At 34.9% G+C, this 15,897-nt stretch overlaps 1 protein-coding gene across 2 annotated transcripts in view; it reads left to right on the top strand.

Annotated features, from left to right (window-relative positions):
* BMPR1B (bone morphogenetic protein receptor type 1B) overlaps positions 1–15,897 on the top strand; it is a 383,924-nt gene that overhangs the window by 305,144 nt on the left and 62,883 nt on the right. Inside the window, exon 1 of one of the 2 annotated variants that reach the window (XM_036853680.1) lies at positions 10,650–10,847. The exons of the other annotated variant lie outside the window; for it this stretch is intronic. The gene's annotated coding sequence lies outside the window, so the exon portion shown is untranslated. Of the gene's footprint in view, positions 1–10,649; positions 10,848–15,897 lie in introns of those variants that run through there. 2 annotated transcript variants of the gene reach the window in all.

Here is a 15,897-nt window from a genome sequence, read left to right on the forward strand (position 1 = left end):
CCTTCATGATAGGGAAGTTGTTCCACATACCAAATCAACTGTATGTCTGCCAAGTGCCAGACACTATCCTAGATGCTGAGGTTTGTGGTTAACTAGAGATATAACTCTTAATCTCATGCAGTTTATACTCTAAATATTCTACATATTTCACCTGAGTGTGAAATAATAGCACATTTAAGACCTCACGTGAGAAAGATGCTCTGCGCTTCCCCATATAATATTTTTGGTGGGAAAAAAGATCTCAGTGTATCCCTTGTTTACAACCCTTGGATGATATAAAATCTGACTTTTCGTAATTCAGAATTGGCTCTTTTCTGTAGCATGAAGGAAAAACTGCCCTGTGTTTGGAAATCAAGAGACTTAAACTATGTTCAAATCAAGACATAAACATAGTTAAAGTTAGAGAAAAGCTTGTCTCATTATGATCAACCTTTCAGTGTTCAATGTGAAAAAGAAAAAAAAACACACAACCATGCAGAAGAAACAGAAAATACTGCCTATGATAGTTTACAACCAAAATTCAAAGCAAAGCAAACAAAGCTCAACCAGGACTAATTAGTACCATATTTAGCAAATTCTTTCTCTTTTTAATTACTTTTCTGAGAATGTGAACTTTGTGTACCTGTTTTACTTTCATATTAATGAATCATTTCTTTTCTCAAGTGTTTATCAACATTTTATAACTGGCAGCGTCTAAGTGAGTGGTGCTTGCTTAATTAAGGTTTGGTACTTTAATTGTGTCATTTAAAGACCAATTAAAAGCATTAAAACAAATTTACATTAATAATTGCTTTCACATGTATTTGGCGCACATAATACTTTTGTGAGCAATCTAGTGTTTCTAACTGAAAATCTCTCCTTAGATCCCAAAAGGGTTCAATAATATATACATTTTAATCATTTTCCCTTTTTAAAAGTATCTCACACTCATTCCCTTCTCTTCCACTATTGTTAAAATTTCTTACCTTATCTTAAAATATACATAAATTTTATATCTCTAGTGATCAGTAGTTGGTCATCTAGTGTGGCAGTTCTCGAAATATGATTCACAGCATAATCATATGATGTATTATTAACATTTGCACTTACGGTACAAAAGAGAAATAGTGGTTAGAACTGTTGGTAGCACCTGAGCGCAAATCAAGACAGGGTACCAAACTGTACTTGCATTCTTCACTGCCGTCACAGTAAAAACAAACCATCAAACAAGCCAACTGACCAAACACCAAACCAGCTAACCAAACACCCACCTACCCAACACCAAACAAAAAGCTACCTTCTTTTAATAATATCATGAATGAAACTGTAAAAATTATTAAGTTTATTAAATTCCAACCTCTGAGTAAATTTCTTTTTAATATTCTGTGTGACAAAATGTTAAGTATACAGAATGAAATTCTTCAGCATACTGAAGATTAATGATTACCGTGAGACTTTTCATGAAAGGCAATTTTTACTAGAAAGAATGACTGACAGACAAACTGTGGTTATTCAGGCATGGGTATTTGCAGACATTTTCTCAAAAATGAACAAAGTGAGCCTGTCACTTCAGGGAAAACAACTGACAGTATTTATTGCTAATGATCAAATTCAAACTTTCAAACAAAAATTAGGATTTTGGAAAGCTTGTATCCACAGGATTGATCTGCATAACTGAGTGAACCAAGATTTTTTTCTCCAGATAATCAATCAGTGCCCGTTGTTTCATATTCATGCCTGTGTAAAAATCCATTCAAAGTACATGATAGAGAGTAGATTTTAGTTTATCAGAATATGAAAATTTCATTGATAGGGTTTCACATTCGACATTGCATCTAACTTTGAAGAGACTTCTACTTCTCCAGTGTTTGTGTAGTATCAAATAACCACTGTTATGAAAAAGTCTACTAAAATATAGCTCCTGGGCTTCCCTGGTGGCGCAGTGGTTGAGAATCTGCCTGCCAATGCAGGGTACACGGGTTTGAGCCCTGGTCTGGAAAGATCCCACAGGCCGCGGAGCAACTAAGCCCGTGAGCCACAATTACTGAGCCTGCGCGTCTGGAGCCTGTGCTCTGCAACAAGAGAGGCCACGATAGTGAGAGGCCTGCGCACGGCGATGAAGAGTGGCCCCCGCTCGCTGCAACTAGAGAAAGCCCTCGCACAGAAATGAAGACCCAACACAGCCATAAATAAATAAATAAATAAATAGATAGATAGATAGATAGATAGATAGAAAATATATATATATATATAGCTCCTTTTCCAACTACATAATCTGTGGCCCTATATTTTTCATATATGTCAAACACAATATATTGCAGTAGATTTAATTCAGAGGCAGATACCCAATTTCTTCTATTAAGTTAGGCCTTAAAGAGATTTGCAAAAATGTAAAACAGTACCACTTTTTTCATTATTTTTTCGGAAAACATGTTAAAATGGGTTCATTATTATTTGTAAATGAATTATACATATTTAAAAACTGTTCGGTTTTACTTCCTAATATAGTAAATATTGATAGCTGTAATCCACATAAATAAAAAATTTGGTGCCCTTAATAATTTTTAATAATGAAAAAGGATCTTGAGAACAAAACCTTTGCGAACTGCTAGCTAGAGGAATCATTGCTTTTAAAAGTCACAGAGACCAGAGTTTGCCTCCCACCCTTGCCTGCCGCTCACCTGTTTGCTCTCAGGAAAATAACCTCTCCCAGCCCTAGTCCCCTCATGTATAAAATGAGCATTTTCGGGATTACATTAGATGAGATTTATACACACATAATTGCGGATAGATAAATGATTTCCTCTTATTCCTTGAAGACTCCTTGAAATGGAAGTATCGTTACTATGAAGTGTTTCAGATAAAAAAAAGATTAAGAACTGGCCTAAGGTCACACAACTAATAAACAACAGAACTGGGATTCTTACATTTTATTAATGTAGTATTCAGTACCCTCTTTTTAGGCTGTAGATACAAAAAAAAGAATGTGTATCAGCAAAGTGGAAGTTATGTAGAACCGTAATGTATCTGAAGTAGGAGGGCGGTTAGAGAACATATTTTCCTACCATCTCCTTTTACTGATAAGGTGATTCAGGGCACACGAACATACTGTTGTGACCCCTGAATTGCTTTGAACTTGGCAGCATTTTTAACATAATTGTTCTCATCCTTTCTTTGCCTCCCATTTTTCTTTGCTTGGCCAGACTAAAAGAACTCCATTATCTTTGGCAAGAACTATACTTACCCATCCCAGCAGATGCCGATGAAAGCAAAAGCACACAAAAACAAATGAGAAGGAGGACAAAAATGTTGTGATAAATAGACATAACCTTCCGTGACTACTGGCTGATTTTATTTTATTTTTTATTTTTATCACAATTTTGATTTTTTTCAAACCTTAGGAATTCAGTACTTGTTGGAAATTTAGCTGAAGTAATTTAAGAAGGGGGTGTTTGGGGAGATGTAATACTGTAATAAAAAGACAAAAGGGAGTGGCAGTGTTTGGAACAGGAAAGTGCGGATGACAGGATCAGACAACCCGTCTCCTCAGAGCAGGCTGATAAAATTCCTGGGTGACACTCTCTGGGTCATTTCTAGAGAGGAGGGCATAGTTCTCTAGTACCCGTGATGATGCGTCCTCTCTTCACCCACAGCCCATTGATACCTTATGGATGATGGGATTAAGCCTTGGTTCCACCACACTATTATGTTTATTCTTTTTTTGTTTCTTCATAATTTGTTCCCATTTTACTATTACTGCATAGAATTAAAAACATGAACTTAATCAGTTGAGTTACTATGTTGTATCAGAGTAAAATTCAACCTTTATTTAAACATGGATTGTGTAAATAATCAGCTCAAGGGAAATGAAAGTTATTTCCAGGTTACTCTATATGTTAGTTTAATTTTGGAAATTCCCAACTGCTGTTCATTTTTGGCTGTTTGTCCTGTCATTTTTTTCCCCCTTTCTCTAATATACTACAGTCTCTCCTTTCAATCTATTCAAACTCCTTTTTCAGTAAACCTCATTAATACAAACCCATGAGCATACATAATTTAATATGTATGTAATATTCCCTAAATATGTAAATACAACATCAGCCTTAAAAATCTGCCTGAAATTAGGCGGGTGAAGTCAGGGATATCCATAGATACATCCATATCTAAGATACAAAGATATGTGTACTTAGTCATGAATGATTTTCTACGCTTGTCAGACCAGCTTGGGTTGGTTTTTATCCCTTCTGTCCATCACTAGTTATGATCTTAGGCAGTGGGATGTTCGAGGTCCTTTTTCCAAATTGTTTATTGGGTAAGGGTAGAGTTGGAAGTAGTTACATAGAACACGTTGTAGTGTTTTGGAATATTTGGGTTACCAGGGCAACCACCACTTCTTTCTGCACAGATTCTCTTCTTTTGAAACACCCACTGTCACTGGGAATGTGGTCATGGGAAAAGCGCTCACCGTGTGGCACTGCTATGTTACAGTGTTGACTCAAGGTCATTTCCTTCACACTGAGTTTCTAATCTAGACAGGTATGTTTGGCTGAGTCTTTTCTAGTGATCTAATTCATTCATTGGTATTCCTTCCAAAACATATCCTGAGAACCTATGTTTACTGCCTATGCCTTATTTGGTAAATCATCACTGTGCTGGTTTTCCAATCAAAGCATTCTGGACATTCTGGAGATGTCCAAGTCGGTAGCATGGCTAGGGCTAGAAATCATGATTCCTATACCTGTTTGGAGTCTAATTATCCTGTTATACGTGTGACTTGGCCTGTTGTAAGAAATGGTGCTTGGTTACATGTTTTGTATATAAGTTACTATATTTTGATATAATGGCACAAGCATAAGCATCTCAAGTTTTCCTTTCAGGGCTCCTTTGCGCTTTCTTCCGAACACACTCATTTTCTCTTTGTCCTAAAATCCTCCTTCAGCAGCTGGGCTGATCTAACCTGGGAAAACTGCTCTTTGTTCATAACCCAGGAAGGAACGTACGAAAGCACACCATCCTCTGTGAGAAACTGTGGTCTCGGCTGTGCATCTGGGTGTGTGAGAAGAGATGGGGTCCAGCAGACAAGTGACAGGGGGTAGTTCCCCTGAGAGGGCAAGCAAGGATGAAAGCTCCCACTTAGGAGGTGTGTACTGAGTGGAGGGGGGCAAACAGAGACATTTCACACCTGGTGTTTCCTGTCTTCTCAGTGGGATTGGGAGGGAAGAAAGGAGACATCTGGATCTTCAAGAATATTGAAGTTTTCGAGAAGCCATTGGGGGTTGGGAGATAAGAAATGAGGAAGGAAGGCAGAAAAGAGTCTCAGATTAAAAAAAAAAAAGTCCTATTCTGCACATGTACTCGAATAGAGGGCCCCTGCCCTTGTTTTCCCCATGCATTGTAGAATATTAGTAATGAAGAGCTCAGGGTTTGCTGCTACTGAGAAGACAAGTAAAGCTGAGAAACTTGACTTGTGTAGATATGAAATATAAAAGCACATTTATGAGCCACTGCCAATATAGCTGCAGAAGTGAGAGTGCCCTGGGCATCCTGCTCTGGGCATCAGCTTGTGTTCTGACGCGAGCATTCAGGCACTGGATGATGGACTGAGAAAAAGAAAAAGAAAAAATGCTTTAAAAGTTGCAGTTTTTTATTATTACCTGGGGGGGGGGTGGTGTTCAGTAGTGAGACATTTTTGGAGGTTTGGAAAATACTAAGAACATTTGGCAAGAAGAGACAAGTTTGCGGTAATGATTTGTTATTTGCAGGTCCTCATTGTGGACATACTTGTGGGATGTGTGTGTGTGTGTGTGTGTGTGTGTGTGTGTGTGTGTGTGAGAGAGCAAAGGAAGGGTTCTATAAATACTAAATCTTTTGAATGAATGTTTATATGATTGAAATGATTTTTTAAAATCTGAATTGATGTGTTTACTTCTAGGTCTTAATAAACATCAGAAATCTATGACTATTAGGTCATTTTGCTGGTAGGCAGCATTTTTCTGATCTTGATTGGGAACCTAGTCATTTAATGGCAAGAATTTCCTTCCAGTCACTGTTTTCAAAAAATTAAGAACATGTCACATTTAAGTTGCTGTTTGTGTTTAATATAGGTTTTGTAACTCAGTACAGTTTTTTAGCATAAGCACTGGTAATTTCAGAATTGAAATACTACTGCCATCTTTCTGTCTTAGGCTTGGTTTCCTCAAGACCACGTGGCCATTAATGTGAACCAGTTTCTCTTAAGCATTTGTTACTGACATCCTAACACTTGATTTTTTTGTGGGTTGTCATAGTTTTCATGATGTGACAAAAACTTATGCATGTTGATATCGAATATTTTATTGTTGCTCAACCTGTTGTATTGTCAATGAAGAAGAACAGTAAAGGTGATATTGAAGAAGGCATTAAAGGTTTGTTAAGAGGTGGCAATGAGTGTGGTGTTACTAGCAGAGATGCTTTTGAACAATACTGCCAGGGAGTAGGTCTAATGAGATTTGGGATGTTTCTTAAAATGAGTCAGCATTAGTGTAATGTTCCTTCAGGGAGCGTCTGTAATGCCTGCAAGAATGTGTCAGCAGAGTGATCAGGTTCCAGGCTAACCTTCAGTTGCTTTCAGTAGTTGACATAAAACACACCTGTGTGTTCTCTTCCCTGACATCAAAATTGTTTTGAAAAGCTTCTGACATCTGCAAGTGTGAAAAAGAGCAGATTTTGATTTATTTTCTGTCAAGTAGGAAAAATAAATTCTAAATGTAATATGCTTTACCTGTATATGGTACTTGCAGGAAGGGCCTTGTTTATCTCATATCCTTCTAATCAACTGTGGAATAAAACCTCTGAGGTTGCATGATAGATGAGTATTTTTCTTGCAGCATATTTTAACATGCTAGAGATGGAAATATGTATATATATTTACATAATAAACATAAATGTCATTCATTTATGATACAGTTGCACTCAGGTTGTATTTCTCTTTCTTGGAAGGAGTCATTTAGACATTCTCAAAACAGTTAAGTTGTTTGTGAATAGGAATAGTGCTGATGAAGAAAGCTGACCCAGTTCAACTTGACTTTTTACACAGTGATAGGTAAAGCTCTCCTTGATAACACATACATTTGCTCAGCGTCAGTGTTACCATAAATGCTGTCACTTAAGAGAAAATATGGATCATGTATCAATAAATTTACTTTGAGCTCGAGCTAGTCTGCAGTAACTTTGGTAACTGAATCAATTGGCCTTTTAAAAATATATGTTCTATGTTTTATATATTATATTATAAAATAAAGTGTTTAAGGATTTTATGTGCCAGAATCCCTGGAATCCTAGGTGGATTTTTATTCACAGATTTTTCTTTTCAAAATTAAGCTTCACTTGGTTTGGCATCAGCAGCTTATTCTTTGCAATCCGTTTAGTTGAGTAGGTTCTGCTGTTTATCCTGAAGTGCAGATAAATGGCTTTCAGCACACTGTTTATAGTTTGATAGTTCCTGAAGTGAGTCAACATTATCTGCTAACGTCTACATGTCATAACTAATGATCTCTCTGCTTATACTTTCTTGCTAGTGAGGAGACATTGAACTCTACAGAGGGAAGAGCCCTGCACGCTTGGGGGCGGGGGGATTATTTTGGATGATGCCTGTTGGACGAGTCTTGTTTTCCCCTCATTGGTATGAAATGGGAAGAGAAATATGTCCTTTACCATGATTTCAGCACGCACAAAAGCTGTCACAAAGTGCTGTATTGTAAGGACTGGGGTGAAAATTTTGGGGGAAATAGCTATTAGAGAGGTTTGTTTTATTCCAGATTCTCTCTCTAATTAATAATGAGCACAAGTTTGATCCTTTTCTGGTCAGGCTGTTAGACTTGATAGTAGAGAAGGGGAGCCACCAGGAAATTTTCATATTACCACCAAATAGTTACTGTGGTTTTAATGATGAAAGCAAATATTTTTTGGTCTGCTAAGAAAGATAAAAAGAAAATAAATAACTTTCCTAGTTAGCTAATCATATATCATAAGTGGGGCTGATTCATTCTAAAAGGTCCTCATGATCTTCCCTTAAGGATAAAACAAAAGTCCGTGAGACTTCATTCCCAGTGAGGGTCAGCAGGCCTGACGACTGTAAGAGTTAAAGCTGACAAGTTTTGCCAATCTCTGATTCATTAAATAATAAGAGTTCTTGCCTCCCGTACTGAATTTTTGGGTTTTTAGGTAGAGAATAGGACATTCTGTAGGTGAACATAGAGAATGGTTTCTTAATAGCTGAAGTACAAACTCTTAAATTCTGGTAAAATATTTGGCTTGATCTCATATATTCTTTGTCAAAGTGGAAAACTTTCTAACTGAAGTGACCATTTAAGGTAGCCACTGTCCTTTCCTCCCATATTAATATTATTGTTTGGGAGTACTTTGGTCATTTAAATAGAACATGAGTAAGTATATATTTCATACCTTCTTACTCTGATACTGAAATTTAAAATCATATCCCCAATTTATCAAAATATTTCAGGGTGAAAAAACATAACGCACAGAGATATGTCCGCCTTATGTTGGTGTGGTTGAAAATAAAGAACCATATGAAGAAAGGGTTTATGAGAGGTAGTTATTTTTCATGTAACCTCTTAGATTCAGGGTTTTTGTTGTTCTTTTTTTTGGTTGTTTCTCATGAGATACCATGTTGATAATTATTTTAAAAAGGAGGAAGGAAACATTTTTACCTTAGAATATAATGTATGGGCAAAAATATAATTTTTGGCATAAATGAGGAGATATGAATTGAATAAAGAAATATAAAGAAGGAAAATTTAAAGGTAAGATCAGGCTTTTCAAAGCCTGGGCCACTGAGTCTACTAGGCTTTATACAATTAAAAAATTTAAAAAATAAGATTGCTTTTGAAGAATGTTTTGAAAACTGAAGCCATTTGTTTATTGAAAGAGGGACAGCTTGAGCAGCATCAGGCCAGAATGTTCCAATGTGTGCCATACACAGATTTAAGATAACACAATCGTTACAATAACATAGTCTCAATTTGGATCTTTCCTCGGTGTTTCTGCCCAAATGTCAACAAGACTTTTGCCTTTGGCAAATCTTATTCCAATAAATCAAACAAAGTGGATGGTGGTTCAGAATCTCAGCACTATTTTAATGGCCAATTAAGTATAATTTCAGAAAAAAAATTTTTTTTGTCTAAAAGAATATCAGGAGTCTATATTTTTTGCTAGTCATATACGTACCCAGGACCCAGACATATACGTACCCAGGACCCAATTCAGCCGTCTTATTTTACTTTGGATGCACAGACCAGAGTATGGGAAGAGTTAAAATATTAATACAACATTTTGTGGCATACTGCCTAAATCTTGGTCCTCCTCCAGTTAGCCTCAGAGTGTTATTTGGAACTTTAAATGCAGTATTATCTTAAACACTAATGTCTAAATATAAAGGAAAGCTCTAAGACTTGTCAGATTCTAATGAGAGAGAATGCTTTTATGGACATAGGAATTTCTTTTGACCCTCTTGCTCCTAATATATATCATATGGAATTTTTCTAATTTTTTTTTTAACATACTGCTTTGCTTAGCAGCTAATTAGTATCTAACCAATGAAAGCAAAAAATAACTTGAAATTTTAAACATTTTAAATATATACCTTACAAATGTACATTTTGAAATTGATATATTTTCTTCATTTCAGCTTTTTTGGTATATATAATTGAATTTTTTGTTTTTGTTTTTTAACCATCTGCTATTAGGAAAGGGTGTCTGGTTTTGGGGTAAGGTTTTAGATTATTTAAAATGGCACGGATACTGGCCTGGGGGACAGATGGTTTTGTGTTTATATAGAGTGTAAAAGGAAAAATAGTGAAAGTTTTGGTATGAGTGAATGGTCAGCAGCCCGTTTATGACAAAAGAACAACAATAACAGAAAAAGTAACTTTTATTTACTCTCCCCCATTAGATTTTAAGGTTTGTGAGCATAGTGGCCATTTCTTCTTCACCTCTGTGAAACCAACATGCTTTGTAGACAGCTTTGTATATAATAAGTATTTCTTAAATCAGTTTGGAGTTGCTAGCAATTTTATGCTGGTTAAAATAAATATTTTATGCTGGCTTAAGCCATATATGATGAATAGGATAGTTGTGTCTCAAATATAAATTTTATATCACATATTTTTTAATGAGTCAAGTCCAATAATATGGTTGACTTAATAAAAAGATAAAATTAATGGTAATCATTTGGTTTCAGTTTTCCCAACATTATAAAGGGAGTTTGATGTCTAGAATAGGTAAACCTCTTTAAAGAAAGATTTTTAAATGTTTATGTAGCTGATCAATTTGTGAAGTTGTGCTGATTTTAAAATAAACCAAAGAATTGCATGTTGAAGTACCATTCTAAAAGTCAAAAGGATAATATCAAAAAATAGATTTCTAGATACTTAAATGTTGTATATTTTTCTGCCTGTGTATAATCAGAGGCAGCTTTGAACCATCTGGAATTGTTACATAATACACTGTGGTCAGTGACTTTTTTTTCTTTTCTTTTTACTTACGTTTTTTTGATTCTAAGGTTTCCTTTCTCTTTCACCTTTCCACTGTCATATGCCATGTATCTTGAACATAGCTCAGTGCTTGACCAGAATAATCTCTCTTGCCAGCTTATAATCAAAGGGAGTACTGAGAAAAACAGCTGAGCTGTATTAGGCAACCACCGTCTGGACTGCATTTCTTAACTGGTGAATAACACATCACAGGTGCAGGATTAGTGTTGCCTACGGTGCTGTGCTTTTTAGTGGACACCCCTAGCAATTCTGTGCGTCCTCCTCATGTCTCGTCCCAAGGAGCCTGGCAACGATCTATCAAGCGTACAGAAATCAAAAGTGAGTAGTGGGAGAAGCTTTATATCTTACAGAGGCTGTTTTTTCCCTCCAGAAATGTAAGCAAGATCAGTTAAGCCAATTCTGGTACACACAAAAGAGATGATAGAACTTAAGTCTTTTCTTGGCATAGAGGGTTGGGAATAGAACAATTCAGGGGTTCAGAAATTTCGTGCACAAAAATTACACGGCAAGAAAATGCAGTTTAGCTTAAATGTCCCAGCAGTGTATAATTTAGGTTACTTTTAAACTACTATAAATGTTGCATATATTATTTTACCTTCTGTGTTGTCTGTGTGTTGGAGTGGGTACGTGTGTTTGCCCCTACACATTTTCCAACACTGTCATGGTTAAAACCAAGTGTTGTGGCTGTGTAACGTCCTGTGGTAGAGTTTGTAGTTTTTGACGTTTTAAATTCTTCTGCTATCTATGACATGTAAGTCTCAATTCATAGATTATAAGTCAAAGTTGCTTTCTTGCAAATATGGTTTTTAAAAAATGCAAAAATATTTTAAAGTATAAATTAATGATTTAAACATTAGAAGAAATGAATGTTTTGAAAATTCAGTTTCTAAGTCATTTAGTTTGATCAGGAAGGTTATAAATTGTTTTAAGGTAAAGTATACAGTCAGAGAAGCTAAGGCAAGTATATTTTAGTAATTCATGTCATTTTTGGTATCTATCTTAGAAAACTTTCCTATGAAGCATGACATAACTGTAAACAAAGCTATGTGGATAGCACTGCAGGTTTTGTACGGTTGTTTCTTCAGATTCTTTAGTTTTTCTCTTAAAACTCTATAATGGCTTTCTAATATTCAGATCGTTTTAATTCATTTTGCTGCTGGTTATCATTATTCCATGTTGTTTCATCATAGACCTTTCAGCTCATTGGTGATGATAGTAGTTGATAATAGTGCATGGTAAGTTGAGTTTTTAAATATATATATTTTATATATTTTATGCCTCAAATATTTGAACATTTGTAATAGCAATATATTTACATTTTCAAGATCAGTATGCTTCTTACTAAAGTATCCTTTAACAATTATCCAATTAGAGGATCCAGAAAGGATTAGAAACAGAGAGATCCTAAATGCTTTCCAGGTTTTTTCTTTGGGGAAAAAGAATAGCATGAACTTGGTGATTTGGTTTCTGATCTGTCTGGCTTCATTGTCACTTCTCTTCTTTACATAGATGTCTGTTCAAAGTAGTTTTACACTTCAAGCTGTCTTGGGAGTGCTTTGCAAAGCTGCGGAGTAAGTTTTGGTGTGGTGGCTAGTTGAACATCCGCTTTGATTAGCTTTAGAACTCTGTGAAGCAGAGCATTGATAGAAAGTCACCGAATAAACCATAGCTCCTGGCTTGGCAGTCTGCCATGTCCTGGTTGATTCTTTGACATTATTGTCAAAGAGGCTGTGGTTCAGTTTCTTTTCCAACAAAGAAAAGAACAGACGTATTAAGTATTTTAAAATGCAGAGATTTTTTAAACTTTTAAAATCATCCTATTAGCTGTGATTATGCTATTTTATGGATATAGATTCAGTTTGATGTTAAACTATCTTTAAACATGGTGGTTACTTGCTTGTAAAGTTTATTATTTCTTATGTTGATACTATTATTAAGATACTTGTTATCATGTCATGTTTTAGAGTATTTTCAAAGATTTTTAATTTATATGAACATTTTGATTTTCTCCAAATTCGAAAGCATATTAAAACCTGTGGGAAAGCTAGCTACTGTTTTACCTTTAAAGAATATAAATGTGATGTCCAAAGAACTATAAATCGTGTTATAATCAATTATGATGCTTACTCAGGCTCATAACTCTGTATTAGTTACCTACAAAACAAATATGAATATATGTGTTGTATGTTCACATTTATGTAATATTTCACCTTTTTTGGTTTGTTCAATTCATAATCTAGCACCCCACAATATAGAACACTTGAATTATTGAAGCTTTCACTTTTTATCCAGATGTTTTGGGGTCTCTGGGCAGAGCTTTTATGATATAAAATGTTGAAAACATGATTATCATACAGAAACTGAGTGATATGGTAATGTGGATGTGTAAGTATGGTAAAAAGAGAAACAATTGCTGGCAAATGGAAACATGTAAACTATTTTATTATAAAAGCTCTGGTCTCTATAGCGATCCAGCAAATCTTTAACATTGTAAAACTACTGTGTTTTTCTTACCCTATTCAGTAGTGTCAACAATGAACCACTGAAATGAAAAACTGTCAGTATCCTTGGTGCTTACGTTTTCCATAATATTTATTGGTTGATTACTGTCACCCCTAGTAATCTTCCCTCCTTTGCCTCCTACCTAGGACTTACTTACATTTGATAATTATATGTGGCATTATGACTTCTATTTTATTTTTTTCATATACTGTTTTTGGTTTTCCACATGTAGCTGATTTGTCTCACTATGTTCCACATGCAGTCGATTTGTCTCACCAGCAAGATTGTTATGTTACTGAAGGTACTTCAAGTGCTCTGGGCCATTGTGTTATGTAGATGGAATGGATTTGATGATTATTTGCTAAATAAAAGAATGTACCACAGGAAAAAAGAAAATGAATAACAATATATTAGTCAGCTGTGAAAAAAGCGTCAATGTTTCTTAAACCAAAAAGCTCGATATTTTTATAGACTTTCTGTGCACAGTGATGAACCCAGAAAGGCAAAGTTAATGGAAGTAACATGAAGCAAAAGAAAGGGGAATTGAAGAGGAAGAGAGAACCAGGATGAGAGAAAGAGGATGGGGAAAGAAGAAAAGGAAGAGAAGTAGAAACATTTAGGAGATGAAGGAGTGGAGAAAAGGAACAAAAACAATTGAGGGAGAGACAGAGAGACATCTGAAGAATGAAAACAAAAACATTGAATAGTGAGCTTCAGCAGCACAGAAAACAACAGTTTACTGTTATTCACTCTTAGTACGTGCAAGGAACTGTGATAGGTGCTTTACTTGGAGTCTCTCATCCAGTTCTCATAGCAAGCCAATGTGTGCTGCCACTCTCCACATCCTCTGTTAGGGAGGTAAGTGACTTGCTACGGCAACAGAGCATGGCAGTAGCTAAGCTGGGGTTTGAACTGTTTTGTCCGTTTTACTTTATATCCTGGTCAAGTCTGAGTCTATTGCTTGGTGACCATACCTGGTGTTGGTTTCTCACCTGGCATTTCATCCCCCTCTATAGCGTGCTAGCCCCAGAACTTACCACCTACAGCCTCCCTTGTCCCTCTCTCCTCTGACTTCTGAGACTCTTGAAGGAGAAAGAAACTCCTGTGCAGTTCACTTCACTATTACTAATTGAAAGTCTACTCTTTCTTTGTAATGCATGTGATTTTGCTTTGATATTTTTGAATCTAAGTTGTATTTATATTTTGTTTTCAAAAGAGTTTAGGCACGTGTTTCAACTTTTTATTAACGATTGCGTTTCATGTTGTTTATATATATATATTTTTCTAAGTTCTTGTTGCAAACAACATAGTAAAATTGTTTGAAAATGTCTTAGTATAATGAAAGAGGGTTAGGCAATGAAAATTGAGGTCAGGACTTTTGAATTGAATATGCTTATTAGACAGTAAATTAAATTATTAAATTGAGTTAAATGATTCAAGGCTTAAGTGATGAAAATAAAAGTTAGTTATCTCTTTAAACCGGCCATTCAAGATGACTAAAAGTTAGCTTGAAAATTAATATTGTTTTCAAGCTCTGATTCAAGTTTTATTCCTGTGTCTTATAGGTTTTTGTTTTTAACCAGTGTACTCTTTAAACCAGTTTTGGTTGAGAAAGGAAATGGGCATTGATTCACATTATTTATTATCATAACAACATGGATAGTGTTAGACTGGATCATTCCCAAAGCATTGCTGGACAGTTCAGTAGTACTTTCAAATTTTCTTCCACTAATCTTTTTACCCAAGATACTTGAAGTACAAACTTGTGTGATATGAATTTCAATTTCTCTTCTTGCTCCGGTCTGCCCTCTTGTGAAGATGAGGTAGAACAGAGAAGACACTCAAATTTTTGTTAATTTTTTAGATATTTAGAGAGCTAAAAAGTAAAAAAATGAAGAAAGGAAAATAGATTACTAGTAGATCCTGTGGCACAAAATAATTACATGTCATCTTTAAATGAATTTTGAAGACTCACATCCATTTCTTAGTATATCAATACATAGTGTATTTGAGCTTTAATTTCCTTGAATTATTGCTGTTCATAAAGATTGTTGTCCATGTGTTTTAATGTGACAGTAGATTCTGATATTCTCTTCACTATGACATATATCGTACAACAATATTTTATATCACAAACTTAAAATGTTTTATGGTATTTTTGAAATAAGAATGTTACTGAGAAAAAATAATCAAAACTAGTACATTAACTAAAATGTACTTTAGGATATAATGGATGAATATGGAAGCTAAAATTTATTTCTTGCAGAGTTGTAGTACTGCAATTTTTTTTTGCAATTTACTTTTGTCCTGTGTTTTCTGATATTTCTATAAAAATCTTGTTTCATTTTTCTGTAAAAATCATATGGAAGGGTATATACTATAATATAAAATAATATAGAAATAGTAAAAATAATTAATTTATTAAGTATATACATCAAAAATGAGTTATTTTATAGTGTTTATACCAGGCTGCCAGCTAATAATTGTCCACTGATTCCAGATGAGTACTTTAAAGAAATTCTTTATAACTCTGCCTTACTTCCTAACTTACACAAGAAGAGATGGCATAGAAAACTTGTGTATAACTATACACAGACATACAAAATAGCTGAAAACATGTATGTAACTGTAACATATATCCACGAAAAGATATTCAAGGAAAATAACCATCTGTTTAGCCTTTGTAATTGAATGGAAGTCACACTACTGCATGCTGATCATTATATTATTTTGTGAAGTTTGAGTAATTTGCCTGAAAATTTGTAAATCTATCTCATGTATGAAAATCATAAGGAATATAATTTAGTTGCAATTCATTAAGAACACACACGCAGGCGCGCGTGCGCACGCGCACACACACACACAC

Source organism: Balaenoptera musculus, chromosome 5 (genome assembly GCF_009873245.2).
Source record: "Balaenoptera musculus isolate JJ_BM4_2016_0621 chromosome 5, mBalMus1.pri.v3, whole genome shotgun sequence".
Taxonomy (NCBI): Eukaryota; Metazoa; Chordata; class Mammalia; order Artiodactyla; family Balaenopteridae; genus Balaenoptera; species Balaenoptera musculus.